This window comes from Pseudophryne corroboree, chromosome 5 (assembly GCF_028390025.1).
Source record: "Pseudophryne corroboree isolate aPseCor3 chromosome 5, aPseCor3.hap2, whole genome shotgun sequence".
Lineage (NCBI taxonomy): Eukaryota > Metazoa > Chordata > Amphibia > Anura > Myobatrachidae > Pseudophryne > Pseudophryne corroboree.
The window spans coordinates 648,726,957-648,746,252 of NC_086448.1; the positions used below are offsets into that span (position 1 = coordinate 648,726,957).

Here is a 19,296-nt window from a genome sequence, read left to right on the forward strand (position 1 = left end):
GTCTTCTTTGCGCTGTGTTGCCCATTAGGTGTGAGCAAAAAGCTTTGTCAATGCCATTAGATTTACAAAAAATGTTGGGCTAGCGTAAGTTTAAGAATTCTAGGGAAACTGGGGATCCATGGCAAAGTTCATCAAATGTCCGTATCTCAAGTGGTCAAAACTTCTTCTTTGGTCTATCCGTTGTCTGTATAGCGTCTCGTCAACTTCCTCGTCCAAGTGGGTCTTTTTATCTTGGAGAAAAACCAGAAAAACAGGTGAAAGAAACGGACCGTATAATCGCATTTTCATTACATCATTATTTCTATCATTGGGTCATAAATCAAATCCAGGTTAATTACAGTTTCCTCACTCCTCAAACTCATTACCCTGGTACGATGTTTGCACTTCATTAAAGCCTGCCCGCATCTAAATATCAAGCCAATTGATATGACAACACCTAAGATACATAGGAGAAACTTCCCAACATCCATTATGACTCCTTGAGCCCAGTCTCCCAAACCGGAGAACCAATTTCGTGGGTTCAACCATGACACCCAACCAGTCAGCTCATTACCTACAGCAGCAAGAGTGAGATTGTGTTTTCGGCGAAATTCCCACTTCAATTGGAGAATATCGTCCATCTTTTGGTCTATGACCTCGACCGGATCCTCGGTGCTATTCGTGATATACGTGCAACACTTCACGCCGTACTGTGTTGCCAATGTAACACAATATCCGCCTGTCACTGCTGTGAGGTAATTAAGAACCATTCTATGCTGCACCAGTTCTGTTTTATAAGCTTGAAGTTCCCTTCCAGTATATCTAAACGTGTCATCATACATTTCAGTGATATTATCTAACAAATTTGCGAGCGCCGATATGTATTTATAATTTAGCACTCCTCTAGCGGTGCGGGTGAAATCTAACGCGATTAAGAATTGAATCCCGGTGGATTCACTTATCAGATCAGAGGCCGGATGCTCTGTCTTCTCTATCAGGTGCCTTTTAACAACGTGCTCGTAATGGGTGTGAGTATAAGGAGCTTGGGCACCACGGTGTATGTCTTTCATTTTGTCATGTGATACAGTCATTACTTCAGGCAGTACTTTTCCAATATAACACAATCCTTCAGAGTTTGGGGTAAGCCACTTGTACGCCTTTCTCCCGCATATGAAATATGCATCATCGGGGAGAACATATGGGACGGAGAAGGACATAACCATATTACACACCTTCCAGGTGAAATCTCCTAACCCTAATTCTTCCATCTGCTTAATACACGTATCAGGTTGTACGATATGTGCACAGTATCCTGGTGATACTTCTCCAACTCTCGTAATCCTATTTCCTAAGGTGTACCTATACCGGAAAGATTTTCCTCTACTAGCTATGTGGCGTACAAGCTCTGTATCTGTAGGCATTCTATCTGCTCTATGCGAAAAGGTCATGGTGTGGTTACTCCATGACACTTCCCAATTTCCCGGCTTTCTGGGATTAGAGATGTTGAAACATAATAGGGACCTATCCACATGGTATTGGTGGAGCTTCAAACTAGGAGGGCTGGAGATATTAAACCTCCTGTCCACCGGTCTCCCACCATTTAACTCAAGTACCTCCCCTATCGTTAAAGGAAATGGTACTAGCCCTGATTTGCTATGACCTTGAGGTACTTGAGAGCATACCCAACAATCTGTTTTGTTTAACACATTAGCCACTAAGGAGTGATAGTCACTCAATGGATGCCGGTCCATATGGATATTAAAACTGGATTGGCATTTCTTAATGCACCCATCTTCAATGACATTGTTACAGAGCCTACAGATACAGTTTTCCTCAGCTAACAATCCGTCACAATTCCTTCTATGGTCAATGCTATCGGATCGTTTTCTGATACTCGCCTTTGCTTGTTGGTTAGGTTGATCTTGGAAAACTACGCCTCCATCTTTATCATCAGAACCCATTCCAGAACCTCTATCGACCTCCATGGTACTCTCGCCGGAACAGACTGCTCTGGTCAACATCATGGTCAACAGGAAAATCCGGATCACAGTCTCTTGGGGAAAGTCCATCTTATAGGAGGAAACGGAGAAGAATGAGAAGGAGGAAAAAGAAATTTGAGGGAGAGGGGATGGGAAGTGGAGGAAAACAATAAAAGGGAGTGGGGAGTCGACAACAGCTCTCGGTCTTCAAGGCTCAGGTGCCGCCTCAGTCCACCTGGAACAGACACTCCAGTGATACAACCTCTACCGTCTGTTCCTTATCACGGGACTTCTCTGGATCAGCAACCTTCTTGCAGTGGGATGAATGGACCCAAGTCTCTCTCTCAGCAACCTTCAATGCTGTAGTGCTAGTCAATAAGACCTGGTATGGTCCTTCCCACCTGTCAATAAGGCAACCTGAGCGTAGAAAATTCTGTATCATTACATAATCCCCAGGTTCAATGTCATGACAATTACTATCAGGTAGATCAGGAATCACCAACTTCAGATTATCATTTTGATTCCTTAACTGTTTACTCATGTTAATCAAGTACTTTACAGTTACTTCATTGTTACATTTCAAATCATCCTGAGGGTTAATCATGGCATGCGGTTGTCGACCAAACAAGATTTCAAAGGGAGACAGATTAAGAGGGGACCTGGGAGTGGTTCTGATACTGTACAATACAATGGGTAAAGCTTCTGGCCATGTCAATCCTGTCTCTGCCATCACTTTACTCAATTTATTTTTAATAGTGCTGTTCACTCTTTCGACCTTCGCACTCGCCTGTGGACGGTACGGAGTGTGCAGCTTGCTATCAATTCCCATCAACTTACACATTCCTTGAAAGACATCACCTGTAAAATGGGTACCCCTATCACTTTCGATTATTCTAGGGATACCATATCTACATACAAATTCCTGCACAATTTTCTTAGCAGTAAACATAGCGGTATTTGTAGCCGCAGGAAATGCTTCGACCCAATTTGAGAAAACATCTATACAAACAAGTACATATTTCAAATTCCGACAAGGGGGTAATTGTATAAAGTCAATTTGTATTACCTGGAAAGGGCCGCCGGCAGGTGGGATATGGGATGGTTCTGTAGGTATTGCCTTTCCAATATTCTTTCTCAAACAGGTAAGGCATGACATTGCTCTTTTACTCGCATGAGAGGAGAATCCTGGGGCGCACCAATATGCTCTCACCAATTTGCACATCCCTTCCTTGCCTAGATGAGTCAGCCCGTGAGCTGCTTCAGCCAGACATGGAAGATATGCTCTGGGGGCCACTGGTTTACCATGTCCATCCGTCCAGAGTCCTGAGGACTCCTGGCCATATCCCTTTGCCTTCCAGACTGCCTTTTCCTGTGTGGAACACAAATTTTGCATTTCACACAACTTCTGTGTGTTAATGGTATTAAATACCATCAATTGTGTGGTGTCTGTCTGTATGGGGGTAGCAGCTGCTAACTTAGCAGCTTCGTCTGCTCGGCTGTTACCAAGTGATACCGGGTCTTGGCTATATGTGTGTGCTTTACATTTGATAACAGCCACTCTGTCGGGTTCCTGTATCGCTGTTAGAAGCCTTTTTATGTGAGTTGCATGCGCTACCGGTGTACCAGCGGCCGTCATGAAATTTCTGAGACACCATAGGGCTCCGAAATCATGGACTACCCCGAATGCGTATCTAGAATCGGTGTAGATATTGGCTAACTTACCCTTAGCCAATTCACATGCTCTGGTTAGGGCGACCAGTTCAGCAACCTGGGCTGAGTGAGGTGGGCCTAGCGGTTCCGCTTCTATGGTGTCTTGGTCATCTACGACTGCGTATCCAGTACACAAGTCTCCCGAGTCTGACTGTCTATGACAACTACCGTCCGTGTAGAACGTGAGTTCTGCATCTTCCAGTGGGTTGTCACTGATGTCAGGCCTTGCGGTAAAATTTTGGGTCAAATATTCCATACAATCATGTGTATCTTCCTTTATATTAAATCCTCCTTCCCCATCACTCTCACCTTCCACCCTTTGTGCCTGACCAGGCACACCTGGGAGATACGTTGCAGGATTTAATGCACTGCATCTCCTTATGGTGATGTTTACGGGGGCCATTAGTGCCAATTCCCATCTTGTAAACCTCGCTGATGAGACGTGTCTGGTTTGGGCAGAATTCAATAAGGCTGATACTGCATGTGGCGTATGGATTGTGAGGTTGTGGCCTAGCACGACATCTTCGCTTTTTGTCACTAGCAATGCTATCGCAGCAACGCTTCGCAAGCATGTGGGGAGGGATCGCGCTACCGTGTCTAGCTGAGCGCTGTAGTATGCAACTGGCCTACTGGCATCACCGTGTTTTTGGGTTAGTACACCTGCCGCGCAACCAGCACTTTCTGTTCCGTATAGTTCAAAGGGTTTCCCATAGTCTGGCATACCTAGTGCTGGTGCCTGTGTTAGGCACTGTTTAAGTCTCTCAAATGCTGTTTCGGACTCGTCTGTATGCGAAATCCTATCAGGTTTGTTTGAGGAGACCATTTCCTGCAAAGGTAACGCCAAAATGGAAAACCCTGGGATCCAATTACGGCAATACCCACACATTCCTAAAAACGTTCTGATCTGTTGCTGGGTTTGTGGCAGAGTCATGTCTCTAATTGCTTGGATTCTATCAGCGGTCAGGTGTCTCAGTCCTTGTGTTAGACAGTGTCACAAATATTTTACCTTAGTTTGGCATAATTGTAACTTGTCTTTGGACACCTTGTGTCCGGTGTCTGAAAGATGAAACAGGAGCTGTTTCGTATCCTTCAGAGATGCTTCCAGTGAATCTGAACACAGCAGTAAATCGTCCACATACTGTATCAATACTGATCCACTGTCTGGTTGGAAAGACTGTAAACAATCATGCAAAGCCTGAGAAAATATACTTGGACTATCTATGAAACCTTGGGGTAATCGAGTCCACGTGTATTGGACTCCTCTGTATGTAAATGCAAACAAATATTGGCTGTCAGGGTGCAGAGGTACCGAAAAGAAAGCGGAGCAGAGGTCAATAACAGTGAAAAATTTGGCAGTGGGAGGGATTTGCATTAGGATGACAGCTGGATTTGGCACTACGGGGAACTGACTCTCAACTATTTTGTTAATCCCCCTTAGATCCTGCACTAGTCTGTAACCCCTCCCCCCACTCTTTTTAACAGGGAAGATGGGACTATTGGCAGTGCTGGACGTTCTTACCAGAATGCCCTGTTGTAGCAAGCGCTCTATTACTGGGTAAACTCCTAACTCCACCTCTGGCTTCAGAGGGTACTGTGGGATTTTTGGAGCTATCCTACCATCTTTTACTTGTACAACTACTGGAGCTACGTTTGCCATTAATCCAGTGTCTTGTCCGTCTTTTGTCCAAAGTGACTCTGGTATCTGAGATGTCATCTCTTCTATTTGGGATGGATTCCTATTTGTCATAATGGTATGTGACATTAATTTTGATGGGGAGTCTAACATGTCTCGCACTTCCTGAGCGTGTTTCTCAGGTATGTCCAAGAATACACCTTCAGGAGTACAATAAATGACGCACCCCATTTTACACAGTAAGTCTCTTCCCAGGAGATTGGTTGGTGCCGATGCAGCCAGCAAAAAGGAATGCTTGGTATGCAAAGGCCCTATTGTAATCTCGGCTGGTTTGCTAACAGGGTAGTGCTGGACTACTCCTGTTACTCCCATGGCTGGAATTGTCCTACCAGTGGTTCTCATGCCCACTGTCGAATTTATCACTGACTTGGCCGCCCCTGTGTCTACAAGAAAGTTTAAAGTTTTACCAGCTACATTAATTGCGATCTCGGGTTCACTTCCAAGGTTGGCAATTAATTTTACTGGCTGCAGATTACAGGTATGGCCACACCCCTATTGGGTATGGTGACCTTCCTGAATCCCGCTGGCAGCAACTACTTGTGAGGGAGTTAGCTGGGAACTACCAGAGGCATGCCAGTCTCTGTTCGGGGGATATCTTTTTGTTTCCCCTGTATGTGGCTCATAACTCCGTTTCTGTGGACCCCGATCCCAATGTCGTGTGTCGTGTCGTTGTCTAGGGGGTTGGTATGAGTTTCGTGGATTCTTTACTCTACAATCTCGTGCCATGTGTCCCTGTTTGTGACAAGAATAACAAGTAACCATACTTGACTTACCCACAGGATTTGGTGATACAAACAAAGGCTGCCTTGTGGTCAGAGCCTGTATACTTACTGACATTAATTTATCACCTTGTTGTTCCCTGTGTCTGGTGATGTTTCTATCGTGATCAATAGCAGCCTCTCTCAAAGTAGCCACAGACAGACCTCGCCAACATGGTTGTGTGGTCTGTACCCTAGTCTTCAATGACTCTTTTAAACCATCCATCAGTACCGATACTGCTACTTCCCGATGGTTTGTGTCTGTTTTAATGTCCTCTATGCCTGTGTATTTTGCCATTTCTAATAATGCTCTGTGAAAATACTCTGCAGCTGTCTCTGACTCCTTCTGTTTAATGGAGAATATCTTATTCCATTTAGCTACTGCTGGGAAATACTCTTTTAACTGCAAGTTTATTCTTTTCACATTATCTTGGTTGTACACATCTGTAAGAGGTACATCATGATCTAGTCCGCAATCAGCTAAAAATTGAGTTGCGTCGACATTTGAGGGTAAACATGCTCTCAGCAATATCTGCCAGTCTTTATTGTTGGGCTCTACAGTGTTACCTAAGTCTCTGATGTATTTTTGACTGGCAACTAAGTCTTTTCTAGGGTCAGGAAATTCAGACACTATGGTCCTTAATTCCATTCGGGAAAATGGGGTGTACATGGCAATGTTCCTAATGGGAGTGGCTCCTGATGTGTCTGTTTTCCCATTTGGCACTGCTATTACTCTAACAGGTGTAATTCTAACAACCTCATTCTGTGTAGATTCTACAGGCTGTGGTGAAATAGTCTCAGCATAATGCATGGTGCCGTACTTACCAGTTGATACGACCTCACCTATCCCTCCGCTAGGGGCCTTTACTAATCTCGTGGGTGGAGCTGTGCCTACTGTGGTCTCTGCTATGGTGGCTGCTAGAGAGAGCGCTGAAATCGTTGCCGATTCGTCCTCTTGATCACACTCCTGAGGAAAGTTCAAAACAGGGTACAACTTGCACGGGTTAATACTTGCATGGGTTAATGGGTTAACATTATCATTAACATTTACACAGTTACTAAGTGATTTTGTGTTACACCTTAGTGCGTCTTTCTCCGCAATCAACTTCTCTCCTGATATATATGGTGGCGGTGGGGCCGTGGCAATCAGTTTTCTGTTAGAGCCAGATCCCGCCGCCTGAGCCAAACCTCTCTGTATCTCACCTTCCTGTTGCCACAACTGTAAATAATCATAATGCTGGATTCGTCTCTTTGTTGATTTTATGAGACATATCCTCCTCCTTAAATTTTGTAACACTTCTGAGCTGAAGCTACCTACTCTTGGGAATTTCTCCCCGTCATGTACTGTCATTCTCTCCCATTCATCACATAAAGTTTCTGTGTGACTTCCATATTTCTCACACATTATATACCTGGCCGACCCAATTGGTCGGACCACTGAATCAACCCGAACCGAGGTTGATCGCCCCCTACCTGAACAAGTGGCCCCCATAGTTCGAAAGTGTTGCTTTATTTAGCCAACTCTTACGCAAAACCAAATGTCCAAAATAGGCTGACGGTGGCGGTTTACCGAGTACCCCACTCACTCGCCCACGCCGACCAATACGACCTGATCACACCGATATGGTGCTGGCGTACTCGACCTAGGGCCCCTGCGACCTGAACCTCTATTTACTGGAACCTGCGAGGGTTATCCGAAGAACACTTACTCTTTCCAGCAACTATTGGTTGCTGGATAGTTCCTGAGTGAGCAGCAAACTTCCCTTAAAATAAAAAAATTACACAAATCACGTTAAAGTGTACAAATAGCGTTTGTGACCCCTTTACTCTAATGGTATTAGGTCAGATTACTAACTAATGTACACAATTACGTGCGGTCCAATCGTTCAGTACACAAACAACTAAGCTTATGTACGGAAAGACCAATGGAATCGAAAATTACGGCTGCGAATTCCTTCAGCCAGAGCTTATATGGCCTATATGGGTGTTGCACCAACCCTTTTCGGTGTTGTGCCTGTGAACTGTATAGCGGACTTCCTTGTCGGCTGTACCTGGACCTCCTGGTCTGCTATGACCTCCTGGTCTTGTTACAGTATGACCTCCTGGTCTGCTATACTCTAATGCTCAAAATTGTATATTTAACCAGGGATGCCTCCCTAGCCACCGTGCACGTCACTTACACGCATGTACCTCACGAGTACTCGACTTTTCTTGTGGTTCAACCTTTAAAAATTGTAAAAACACTCACTCATCACATGTACACTTTTGTTTCTATTTCTATTTCTGCGCAGAAATTTTTCTTTAGATCAGGTGTGTTACCAATTAGGAGCAGGATCTGTTAATTAAATTTCGGACACCCAAAAATAGACTTGCGTTATTTCTCGCCTCGCGTTATTTATCGCTTTGCGTTATTTATCGCTTTGCATTAAAAATCAACTTATCGTGACTTGAGCTACGTGGGCGTAACCGAACGCTCCGTTGCGTAACGTACGCTGCGTGCGTCGGCCTTTGGATTGCGTACGCAAGTCTTTGTTAGAGACACGTATACGCAAAGCAAAGATCCACCGTAACACAATTTATACTTTTATCAATGTAGATGATCCTTGATCATCTACCACACAACACACTGACTTCGCCTTATCTCCCAGGCAAAACTGTGTGTTTGTCTATCCTTTAACTATGTTATCTATTCTTAAACTATGAAATAACGGCAACTCTCTTTTAGCACTTTTATCAACTATAAAACTGGCAGACAGGAGAGTGATATACGAAAATACACAAATGAAAAAGAAATGTAGATATATATATATGTGTGCGTGCGTGTGTACGCAAGACAGAAAAATAAACAGTTTTAAAAGACACTAGCATTTTGTTCTTACCTCCGGTTCCCGGATTCCTTCAGCACTCTTTACCTAAGCGAAGCAGACGCTTATCCTGTCAGCACTACGAGGGATACAACCTCCCGCCCTTTGCTGAGGGATAATGTCTGCTGATCTACCTAGTGCAGATATGTGAAGGACGGGCGAGCCGCCAATTGATAAAGCTGAATATTTATCGTATATAAAACACTTTAAGAGGTCTAAGAACACTGTACGCTATCTACGTAAGAAGTACCGTAAGGGTACGCAAGTTGTGTAGCGATCGCTCAACCGTAGTCGAGACGCTCAAGCGTCACGTTCGCTTACGGCCCAGTGATCACAGGCAGGCACGCTATTGGCTGCCGACTAACGTAATGATTCGCTATAGCGTAGCGTACGCTCGGGACCACGAGGAGATCACCAGCGGTGCAGACGCTTACAACGTTAAAACCTTTATATCTATACCTTTAACAATGAGATACACAGTATACTTTAGTGTAGAGACAGAGTGTAAGTGCAACCTGGTGTAACCTGATTAACTACAAAGCTGCTTGAGCGTCACCGACGCTCAGAGAATACTTAACCCTATAAAGAATACACAGATACCTGGGCTTAGGGTCCAAAACCTATTATATGTATTATAACTATTATACTTGCAAAAGGAATCACAGTACAAATGATACACTACAATATAACATAGACTAACTAACCAGATAACTACACGGGAAATACAATACAGTACAATTAAAGGAAAATACGAGAGAAAGAGTAGGGAGAGAGAGAGAGAGATGGCTCACAGTAAGACAATATGATTACGGAGAAAACTTACGCACAAGGGGAACGATCGCATGCGCCTCGATATCCAGCTCCCGATTATCAGCAATGAGAACCGTTGATGAGAGTGAATCTGGATATGGTCGGCCTGCCTATTTATGCCCCACACACAATACAATTCAATGGTCCCTACAATCTCATTGTCCATTGGACACAGGAATTCGGCTTCGCATTATAACAAAAGGTCATAGGTTGATTCATACAGGTGGGCTGTGACTGTTTCCAACTGTTCAGGTGGGTGGGATACTGGGTTTCCCGCCACATGACTAAGTAAGAACAAATAATAGTAAATGGACATAAACTTCTTATGTCCATAACCATTCGCACGAGCGATTAATCCGCTCCAAACCAACACCGGAATATTGCTATTTAAATACTCTTCCGATGGGTACCAAACACTACTGTATGACCCCTGTTAGACCCTTCGTACAATACAAAGAGGGATCTCTCTGTTCAGGAACATGCTATGTTAACCAAACTTTCAGAATCTATCAAAGGGACCATGATCTATAAAATACCTTATTAGTGAAAATATGTAACGATTGAGTCGCACGCTACGACTACACAAACTTTACCGTAAATACGCATACCGAGCACCAGCGGGTGCACGCAACAGCGGGTATGCGCACTCACGGGAGAGCGCAAGCATGCGCAGCGCGGACCTGAATGAGGTGCAAATATGGCAGTGTGCATAGAGATATTTTTCTGACTTTGACACATGCTACTGTGCAGTGTAATGTGAATAACGGATGCTACTGTGCAGTGTAATGTGAATAACGGATGCTACTCTGTGGTGTAATGTGAATAACGGATGCTACTATGTGGTGTAATGTGAATAACGGATGCTACTCTGTGGTGTAATGTGAATAACGGATGCTACTCTGTGGTGTAATGTGAATAACGGATGCTACTCTGTGGTGTAATGTGAATAATGGATGCTACTGTGGTTGTGTAATGTGAATAACGGATGCTACTCTGTGGTGTAATGTGAATAACGGATGCTACTCTGTGGTGTAATGTGAATAACATACGCTACTGTGCGGTGTAATGCAAGGAAGGGGCATCAGCGTGTACTGTCATTTGAATTGTGGGTACTATTCTGTGGCCATGCCTTTTTCCATGAGACCACTCCCATTTATGGCACGCTGTCCCTATTTAAAAAAGGGTGGGGTGCCAGTCCCTTATTTTGTCAGGGGTGCTCGGACCCCTAGATACACCCCTGAAGGTAGGTAATGACGTGGAAACCAGTAATGGCAGTAATCAGTAACAGACTGTAGTAACAGTGCTGGATGATAATGTAGGAAATGTGGAGACAGGATTATTCAGTTATTGCACACTGGGATATGTGTGAATAATCAGCAGTAGCAATACAGTTCACAGGGAATGGCAAGCTATCCCTGGTAATGCTGTTTGCAGGCTATGCTGGAAACTGCACACAAGAAGTTGAAATGAGAAGCTTATGTACAAACTAGCATATTCTCATCCGTTACTAGATCAAATTCTCTTCATTCCAACCAGCTAGATCTGCCAGATAATTGTATAGGGGTATGAGTCATTAGGTCAACAAGATTTAGGTCGACAGTCATTAGGTCGACATGGTCAAAAGGTCAACATGGTCATTAAGTCGACATGAACAAGGTCGACATTGAAAAGGTCAACATGAGTTTTGTTTACTTTTTTTGTTGTCGTTTTCTTTGGAAAGTGACGGGGAACCCCAATTAGTGCACCGTGTCCCCTCGCATGGCTCGCTTCTCTCGCCATGCTTCGGGCAAGGTGACTCACTCCGCTACTGCTGCGCTCGGCACAGGTTACCGTTCCCAATCGTAGTCCACATGGATCGTAAAGTATGACAAAATTCAAAAACGGAAAGATTTTTTTAAAAACTCATGTCGACCTTTTCCATGTCGACCTTTTGACAGTGTCGACCTAATGCATGGTGACCCTTTGACCATGTCGACCTCTTGACCATGTCGACCAATAATGGTCGACCTAATGACTGTCGACCTAAGTCTTGTCGACCTAATGACCGTAACTCAGTGTATGTCCAGCTTAAGTAATTGATTTAATAAAACAAATGTCTTCTTGACTTTTGCAGAAACAATATTCCAGAATGAGAAGGCACCAAAAAATGTGCAAAAAATACAAAGAATACTGCAGCTAAATATAGCACGGGTTTGTGTCTTAAACTTAATTAGGGTAAGAATCGGATGATAAAGTTAACTGTACTACCATCAACAAATAACCCCATATACAGTGCAAATACAATAGTACAAAAAATAAAGGGTGTTTACTATCATGTATTCTTCCATTAGAGCATCGGTAGACAATGTCTGGCACTCCATCTATTTTGGAACTACACATCCCAGCATGTCTTGCCACAGATTTAGCATGACCTAACATCAAACATTTGGCAGGACATGCTGATATTTGTATTTTCAGAGCAACTGGAGTGCTGCACTTTGCTTATCCCAACACTACATACAGTGCATCCAGAAAGTATTCACAGAGCTTCACTTTTTCCACATTTTGTTATGTTACAGCCTTATTCCAAAGTGGAATAAATTCATTTTCCCCCTCAAAATTCTACACAGAATACCCTATAATAACCTGAAAAAAGTATTATAATTTTTTTTAGGTTTTTGCAAATTTATCAAAAATAAAAAACTAAGAAATCAAAAGTACATAAGTATTCACAGCCTTTGCAATGAAGCTCAAAATTGAGATCAGGTGCATCCTGTTTCCACTGACAGGGCCGAAACTAGGGGGCTAGGGGGGCATGTGACCCAGGCGCAGGATTTAGAGGGGCGCTGAGAGAGACCCGGCGGCAGTGCCGTTTCTACTCCTTATCGCCTCTTCCGAGCGCTCCTGCTCGGGGGGCGGAGTTTCGTGGAATGACGCGTTGCGTCGTGACGTCACGACGCAAACGCGTCATTCCGCGAAGCCCCGCCCTCCGAGCAGGAGCGCTCGGGGAGAGGCGATAAGCATGAAGGAGGAGGCGGCCGGCGCGAGGGACGTGAGGCGGCGGGACCGAAGAGCGGGAAGACGTAAGTATTCTCTTTCTCTCTCTCTCCCCCCCAACTTGAAACCTGCCTGCCGCTGCCGCACTGTGTAAAATGGGGACACCTGCCTATGGGGATACCTGCCTGCCGCACTGTGTAAAATGGGGGCACCTGCCTGCATACTGTGTATTATGGGGGCACCTGCCTGCGTACTGTGTAATATGGGGGCATCTGCCTGCGTACTGTGTATTATGGGGGCACCTGCCTGCGTACTGTGTAATATGGGGGCATCTGCCTGCGTACTGTGTAATATGGGGGCACCTGCCTGCGTACTGTGTAATATGGGGGCACCTGCCTGCGTACTGTGTAATATGGGGGCATCTGCCTGCGTACTGTGTAATATGGGGGCATCTGCCTGCGTACTGTGTAATATGGGGGCACCTGCCTGCGTACTGTGTAATATGGGGGCACCTGCCTGCGTACTGTGTAATATGGGGGCATCTGCCTGCGTACTGTGTAATATGGGGGCATCTGCCTGCGTACTGTGTAATATGGGGGCACCCCCCTGCGTACTGTGTAATATGGGGGCACCTGCCTGCGTACTGTGTAATATGGGGGCATCTGCCTGCGTACTGTGTAATATGGGGGCACCTGCCTGCGTTCTGTGTAATATGGGGGCATCTGCCTGCGTACTGTGTAATATCTGGGCATCTGCCTGCGTACTGTGTAATATGGGGGCATCTGCCTGCGTACTGTGTAATATGGGGGCATCTGCCTGCGTACTGTGTAAAATGGGGATATATGCCTGCCGCGCTGTGTAAAATGGGGATATCTGCCTGGCGCACTGTGTAAAATGGGGATACCTGCCTGCAGTGTTGTTGTTGGTAATGTAGATGTAGTGTAGTGTAGTGTAGTGTAGTGTAATGAAGTAATATATAGTACAGCATATAGGGTATGTAGTACAGTGTATAGGAGCATGTAATGTAGTGCAGCATATAGGGGATGGTGTAGTAGTGTAGTGCAGCATATAGGGGATAGTGTAGTAATGTAGTGCAGCATATAGGGGCATGTACGTAGTGTTAGGAGCATGTAATGTAGTGCAGTGTATGGGAGATAGTGTAGTAATGTAGTGCAGCATATAGGGGCATGTACCTAGTGTAGTGCAATATAAAGGGCACTTAGTGTAATCATGTAGTGCAGTAATGTGGTGCAATGTGTGGGGACACACAGGGGCTATGTGACAGATGCTTAGGACATTTGGGGCACATGAGGCGCAATTTTGTTCAATGGTATCCCCTTTCTAAATATTTGATAACATGATAATTTTTTGTGTAATGCGGGGGGGCGCCAAAATGCTTCCTTGCCCCGGGTGCTGACAAGTCTAGTTTCGGCCCTGCCACTGATCATCCTTGAGATGTTCATACAGCTTAATTGGAGTCCACCTGTGGTAAATTCAGTTGATTGGACATGATTTGGAAAGGCACACACCTGTCTATATAAGGTCTCACACTTTACAGTGCATATCTGAGCACAAACCAAGCATGAAATCAAAGGAATTGTCCGTAGACCTCCGAGACAGGATTGTCTCGAGCAACAGATCTGGGGAAGGGTACAGAAAAATATCTGCTGCTTTGAAGGTCCCAATGAGCACAGTGTCCTCCATCATCAGAGTAAATGGAAGAAGTTCGGAACCACCAGGACTCTTCCTAGAGCTTGCCGTCCGTCTAAACTGAGCGATCGGGGAACAAGGGCCCTAGTCAGGGAGGTGACCAAGAACCCGATGGTCACTCTGTTATAGCTACAGCATTCCTCTGTAGAGAGAGGAGAACCTTCCAGAAGCACAAACATATCTGCAGCAATCCACCAATCATCCTGTATGGTAGAGTGGCCAGACGGAAGCCACTCCTTAGCAAAAAGCACATGGCAGCCCACCTAGAGTTTGCCAGAATGCACCTGAAGGACTCCCAGACCATGAGAAACAAAATTGTCAGGTCTGATGAGACAAATATTGAACTCTTTGGTGTGAATGCCAGGCGTCTTGTTTGGAGGAAACCAGTCACTGCTCATCACCAGGCCAATACCATCCCTACAGCATACTTGCCTACCTGACCCTCTCCATGAGGGAGAAAATGCTCTGTTCCTGGACTTTCCTGGTAATGTATGATTGCCATCACCTGTGGTGAGCTAGTTAATTGATAAGAAAGGTGTTTCACCACAGGTGATGGCAATCATACATTACCAGGAAAGTCCAGGAACAGAGCATTTTCTCCCTCATGGAGAGGGTCAGGTAGGCAAGTATGCCTTACAGTGAAGCATGGTGGTGGCAGCATCATGCTGTGGGGATGTTGTTCATCGGCAGGAATTGGGAGACTAGTCAGGATAGAGAGAAAGATGAATGCAGTAATGTCCAGAGATATCCTGGATGAAAACCTACTCCAGAGCGCCCTTGACCTCAGACTGAGGCGATGGTTAATCTTTCAGCAGGACAACGACCCTAAACACACGGCCAAGATATCAAAGGAGTGGCTTCAGGACAACTCTGAATGTCCTTGACCCAGCCAGAGCCCAGACTTGAATCCCATTGAACATCTCTGGAGAGATCTGAAAATGGCTTAGAGGAGCCAGAGGAATGGACGAAACTGCCAAAAGATAGGTGTGCCAAGCTTGTGGCATCATATTCAAAAAGACTTGAGGCTGTAATTGCTGCCAAAGGTGCATCAACAAAGTAAAAAAAAAGTTGAGCAAAGGCTGCGAATACTTATATACAGTACATGTGATTTCTTAGTTGTTTATTTTTAAGAAATTTGCAAAAATCTAAAAAAAACTTTCATGTTGTCATAATGGCGTATTGCGTGTACAATTTTGAGGGAAAAAAATTATTTATTCCATTTTGGAATAAGGCTTTAACATAATAACAAAATGTGGAAAAAGTGAAGCGCTGTGAATACTTTCCAGATGCACTGTACATCATCAACTTTTGGATACAAAACTGGGCAGCTGTGACAGTTTACAATTATGATGTATTAACCTGGAGAAGGCATATAGGCCCCCCATCCACTAGTGCTTAATGGCCTGTTTTTATGTGATAGAGACTAATTGCTGAGATGGATTGCATGAAAAGTGTCACATTGCATGTCCTTTTCGTGCGATTGCAATGCAAGGCATGCCTCCGTGTGCCTCGCATCGCAATCGCAGATCACACGGGCTGACCGTTATATTTATCTCAATCACACAGAAATAGGTTTAATAACGTTAGATTGCATGTGATAAATAAAATCACATGTAAAAAATACACTCAAGTAGCAAATCGCAATCGCAGAGCTCCCAGGAAGCTCCCAGCCAGATTGCAGGAAAAAATGGATCCAACTCATTGCTGAGATAAAACTCCCTAGTGGATGGGGGCCTTTAGGAAGTGATAAACCAGTGATAAGTGCAAGGTGATAAACGCACCAGCCAATCCGCTCCACTGTGCAAATTGACAGTTAGGCGCTTATCACCTTGCACCTATCACTGGTTTATCACTTCCTTATGCCTTCTCCAGGTTAATATACATCTGCCCCATTATGTGTATGCTCTTCTGTATTTGTGTTTCCACATGATGCTCTGGTTTATTCCTCTTAAACAAGTCTTACAAAGCAAATCTGACATTAATGCAGAAAGAATGACTCAGGGTCAGGGCAATATTAGCAGTGGGGCCCATCATCATGACAACATTTTGTTGACCAGCTGCACAGCTGGCCATACAATTGGCCATAAATCACATGTGTTAAAATTATATTTCTAGTTTTCTCACACAATTATGCCATACTTGCCTACATTGTGGCTGCTCCCTCCGGGAGGGAGCAACCAGTTCACATAGGAGGGGGCGTGGAGGAGGCGGTATGGAGGAGTGGATGAGGCGATATGGTGGTGTGGTGATGCGATCGTGACATCGTAGCCCCGCTGCCCGCTTTACAATGCCCACATTACTGGCAGTGTAAAGCAGGGGGCGGGGCTACAATGATGTAATGTAACCCAAATCGCATTATCGCCCCGCCCCTTCTGTGTGATGGGATGCCATGGTGACCGGGATATGTGGTGAGCGGTGGGGTGCGGTGGTGGTGGGGAAGGGGGAGCACCATGCAGGAGACTTGTCCACGTTCCTGAGGGGGCCGGGAGTGCCACATGATTTTCGGGATCCTCCCGGCCTTTCCGGGAGAGTAGGCAAGTATGACTTATGCCATGTTTCTTCAACATATTTAGAGAGACAGTGGGACTGATAGTGTAGGGGGTGGACACAGTGCCAGATTAAACCTTGTGGAGGCTCCTAGGCAGTCAAAATGTCGGAGCCCCCCTCGCAAATAATCTCCTAATACATTTTTAATTTTACCAACCAACAGTCTGCGATCTGGAAACTTTAATGTGAATCCGATGTCTATAATTTTTGTACTTTAAGTAGAGATGTGTGGCTGGCACTTTTCGTGTTTTGTGTTTTGGTTTTGGATCTAATTCCACTTTCGTGTTTTTGTTTTGGCTTGGTTTTTCCAAAACCACCCTTTCGTGTTTTGGTTTTGGATCTGGATGATTTTTGAAAAAAACATAAAAACAGTTAAAATCACATAATTTGGGGTAATTTTGATCCTACTGTATTATTAACCTCAATAACATTAATTTCCACTAATTTCCAGTCTATTCTGAACACCTCACACCTCACAATATTGTTTTTAGGCTTAAACGTTGTACCGATGTCGCTGTATGACTAAGCTAAGCGACACAAGTGTACAGCACAAACACCTGGCCCATCTAGGAGTGGTACTGCAGTTGCAGACAGGAGGGCAGATATAAAAAAATAAGGCCCCAAACAGCACATGACCCAAAGAAGAAAAAGAAGTGCACTGAGGTTGTTGTATGACTAAGCCAAGCGACACAAACAATTGGCCCATCTAGGAGTGGCACTGTAGTGGCAGACAGGAGGGCAGATATAAAAAAAAAGGCCCCAAACAGCACCTCATGCAAAGATGTAGAAGAGGTGCAATGAGGTAGCTGTATGACTAAGCCAAGCGACACAAACAATTCCCACTGGAATTATACAGCAATATCACTGGAATTATATGGCAATATCACTGGAATTATATGGCAGTACCACTGGACATATACGGAAGTGTCAGACAGGGTGGCACTTTAAAAAAATAGTCCCCAAACAGCACATGATGCACAGAAGAAAAAGAGGTGCAAGATGGAATTGTCCTTCGGCCCTCCCACCCACCCTTATGTTGTATAAACAGGACATGCACACTTTAACAAACCAATCATTTCAGCGACAGGGTCTGCCACATGACTGTGGCTGAGATGACTGGTTTGTTTGGGCCCCCACCAAAAAAGAAGCAATCAATCTCTCCTTGCACAAACTGGCTCTACAGAGGCAAGATGTCGACCTCATCCTCCGATTCCTCACCCCTTTCACTGTGTACATCCCCCTCCTCACAGAGTATTAATTCGTCCCCACTGGAATCCACCATCACAGGTCCCTGTGTACTTTCCGGAGACAATTGCTGGTCAAGGTCTTCCCGGAGGAATTTATAATTCATTTTGTTGACCATCATCTTCTCCACATTTTCTGGAAGTAACCTCCTACGTCGATCGCTGACAAGGTTACCGGCTGCACTAAACGCTCTTTCGGAGTACACACTGGAGGGGGGGGGGGGGAAGGGGGTCAACTTAGGTAAAATAAAGCCAGTTTTTGCAAGGGTATCCAAATTGCTTTTTTTCCCTGCCAGTATACATACGGAGAGTCTGACATGCCTACGTGGATGCTGTCGCTCATATAATCCTCCACCATTCTTTCAATGGTGACAGAACCATATGCAGTGACAGTAGACATGTCAGTAATCGTTGGCAGGTCCTTCAGTCCGGACCAGATGTCAGCTTTTACTCCTGACTGCCCTGCATCACCGCCAGCAGGTGGGCTAAGAAATCTTATCCTTTTCCTTGCAGCCCCAGTGGCGGGAGAAATTGAAGGAGGAGCTGTTGATGGGTCACATTCCGCTTGAGTTGACAATTTACTCACCAGCAGGTCTTTGCACCTCTGCACACTTGTGTCTACCGGAAAGAGAGATACAACGTAGGCTTTAAACCTAGGATCGAGCACGTTGGCCAAAATGAAGTGCTCTGTATTTAACAGATTGACCACCCTTGAATCCTGGCAAAGCAAATGAAGGGCTCCATCCACAAGTCCCACATACTTGGTGGAATCGCTCCGTCTTAGCTCAATATTGGTGGCGTTGTCCGATATCACAAATCCGCAGGAGAATGTAAGTGGGGTAAGCCAAAGCGCGATGATGTCCCTCAGTTTCTGTAAGAGGTTGTCAGCGGTGTGCCTCTTATGGAAAGTGGTGATACACAGTCTAGCCTGCCTAGAAACGAGTTTGGATTTGCGAGATGCTGCTACTGGTGCCGCTGCTGTTGTTGCTGCGGGAGGCAATACATCTACCCAGTGGGCTGTCACAG

General features: G+C 45.0%; 1 long non-coding RNA gene across 3 annotated transcripts in view; it reads left to right on the top strand.

Moving 5' to 3' along the window:
* The window catches only part of LOC134928196 (uncharacterized), a 100,491-nt gene that overhangs the window by 63,961 nt on the left and 17,234 nt on the right, over positions 1 to 19,296 (top strand). For 2 of the 3 annotated variants that reach the window (XR_010177850.1, XR_010177852.1), the window contains exon 4: positions 11,907 to 12,007. The exons of the other annotated variant lie outside the window; for it this stretch is intronic. This is a non-coding gene — a long non-coding RNA (uncharacterized LOC134928196). The remainder of the gene's footprint in view (positions 1 to 11,906; positions 12,008 to 19,296) is intronic. 3 annotated transcript variants of the gene reach the window in all.